We start from the raw sequence: 2,735 nt of genomic DNA on the forward strand, positions 1-2,735 counted from the left end.
ATTAGTTGTGTAATTTTGAATTCATTTTGTTAAGGCGTGACTTATGTTATTCAATAATTATATTTCATTATTTTGCTTAGTGATTCACAATGATGTAATCTTGAATTGAACTCGTTTCTATTTCTTAATGTTTTCCACTACTAAAGTTGTTTTAACTTATAACAAGGTTTTAAAATTCGAGTTGGATATATGTTCTACTGTTTATTACATGATTATGATAACTTACTACATATTCTACTATGCAACTGTTTCTTTTGCTCGTAATTACTGAGTCTGTTATATTTCTTTTGCATAAAATTGTTAATTTTCTTTTCTAGTTTTTCATTTTTTGGTATTGGAAAGTATGCATTTATTTTAGCATACATAGTTAGATCTCCATTGCTATGAAATTGTTTAAGACAACATTTAGATTTACATATGACATTCTCCACAATCCACATAAAAAAAAGGATATCAAGGAATCCGCCTAGCGGCGTCTAGTCCTCGCCTAGGCGACCTAGGCGCTAGGCATTGGTCTACCGCCTGACTAGTGTCTAGCGAATTTTAGAACCTTAATTGCTACGCGTGCAGAATTCGAGGGTCTACATTTTTCTCTACAACATAGAGTTAGAAAAATATATTCATAAATATTTTATAAAGATTTATGAGTTAGATCTTGTCTTCCTAAGACCAGAATCTAATCGGGTCTCAATTTAGGTTTTTTGAAATAGACCTAAATTGGACCGACGCCTACTGTCCCCTCAAACGGGACGTGCCTCACCGAGTCACTCTCCTCCAGTGACTTACCTTTACTTACCAGTTTGTTAGTTGCCGGTCTGTAGACCCAACTGGACTTCCTGCCAGATATCCGGTCAGTTTGTCGACCTATCTAGACTTCTTGCAAGATATCTGATCGGTCCGTCGACCTAGTTGGACTTCTTGCCAGATATTCGGTCGGCCCGTCGACCTATCTGGACTTCTTGTCAGATATCTGGTCGGTCCATCCACCTATCTGGACTTTGCACCAGCTATCCGGTCTCGTGAACTTAGCTGGATTTTAGCTTGGTGTCCGATCCTTTAGACTCGTCAATTCCACACACTCGGTAAAGCAATTAGACAAACATCACATCTAACTTTAACCTATTTGTTATACATCAAAACTAAATTATTAGTGCAATCTGCACCAACAATCTTTTCCTTTTTGATATAATGACAATCTGGGTTAAAGTTAGAAAAACAAATACAAATAACCATTATGCATAAAATGTTTAAAGTGAGTTGATTTTTTAACCCAACCCACTATCCTCCTCCTTTGGCATACATAAAAAAGAATGCATAAAGCGTAATTAAATAAATAAAAGTTTAGCAAGTAGGATTTTGCAAACTTTGTTCTTCAAGCAGGGAGTAGATCTCCTAGTCCACAATTTGTGGATCAAGGGATGGTCCACTACATGTGGACCTTTGATTTAAATGAACCCCACTTATTTAAAAATGGGGTTCATTCAAATCAAAGGTCCAGATCAGTGGACCATCCCCTGGTCCGTAATTTGCGGACCAGGAGATCCCTGCCCCTTCAAGCAAGTTTCAAACAATTATGTCAAGTATTTCAAGGATTTTTGAAGCAAGGTTTGAAAAATCAACTACTTTTGCAAGCAATGTTTTCAAATAAAACTTTTCAAAGGTAAAAACTCATGTTCATTTCAGGGAGGAATAAATGTTTTTAAGAAAATATTTTGAATACCAATTTCATTTGAATAATAGTTCTAACTTTGAAAAGAGATTTGTGCAAATAATTTTTAAAAGTTAAAATTTTAAAAAAATTTTACAAAGATAATTTCAATTTTTTTTTAAAATTTTCAAAGTAATTTTAAAGAAGAGTTTTCTTAGAAAAATTTCTAAGGCACTTTTAATGAAATAATTTTTCAAGGAAATTTTCAAAAAAGTTTTTAAGACAAAAAATAAAAAAAAATTGAAATATGATTTTGAAAATAGACTTTTTTTCAGATGATGTATTTTCAAAATATTTTTCAAGGTGATTGTTCAAAAATTTCTAATTATATTTTAAAATTTTTAAAGTAAGGTTGAAAAGAGAAAATTATCTAAGATTTTCAAAGTAGATTTTAAGGAAAATTTGTCTAATAAAAAATCTTAAAGGAAATTTTTTTTCCAACAATAATTTTTAGATGTACATTTTCAAACAAAAGATTAGTAAATGTTTTAAAAAGGATTTTAGGTAAGAAATATTTTCAAAAAGTATATATATATATATATATATATATATATATATATATATATATATATATATATATATATATATATATATAGTTGGTTTTTAAAGTATCGATTCAAAATAATTTTCTAATTATTCAAAAAAAAAGTTTGATTATTCAAGTACTTTTAAAGTTGTGTATTTTTTTTAAATTTTTTTTTGAAAAATATTCTTAAGTTGTCCTAGCAAATCCTCCTCCTTAAGTTAACACTCTCTCTTAATTTAATACTCTCCCTTAAATTAACACTCCCCCTTAAATCGTACTAGGGTCTGAGTATGTTAAATTTCAAGGCAAATGTGGCAAAGTAAATAATTAACACATTCTGATTATCTTTGTTAGTTATAAGAAGTTTTACCTAAATGTTTAGAGGATTTACTGTTTCTAACACTAATGTTCAACAAATATATTATTTTACACTTTATTTTGATTGTTCGCTTATGTTTGATTAATCATTAATCAATTATTGTAAAAATAATTAACCTTAGG

Source organism: Zingiber officinale, chromosome 4B (genome assembly GCF_018446385.1).
Source record: "Zingiber officinale cultivar Zhangliang chromosome 4B, Zo_v1.1, whole genome shotgun sequence".
NCBI classification, from domain to species: Eukaryota; Viridiplantae; Streptophyta; class Magnoliopsida; order Zingiberales; family Zingiberaceae; genus Zingiber; species Zingiber officinale.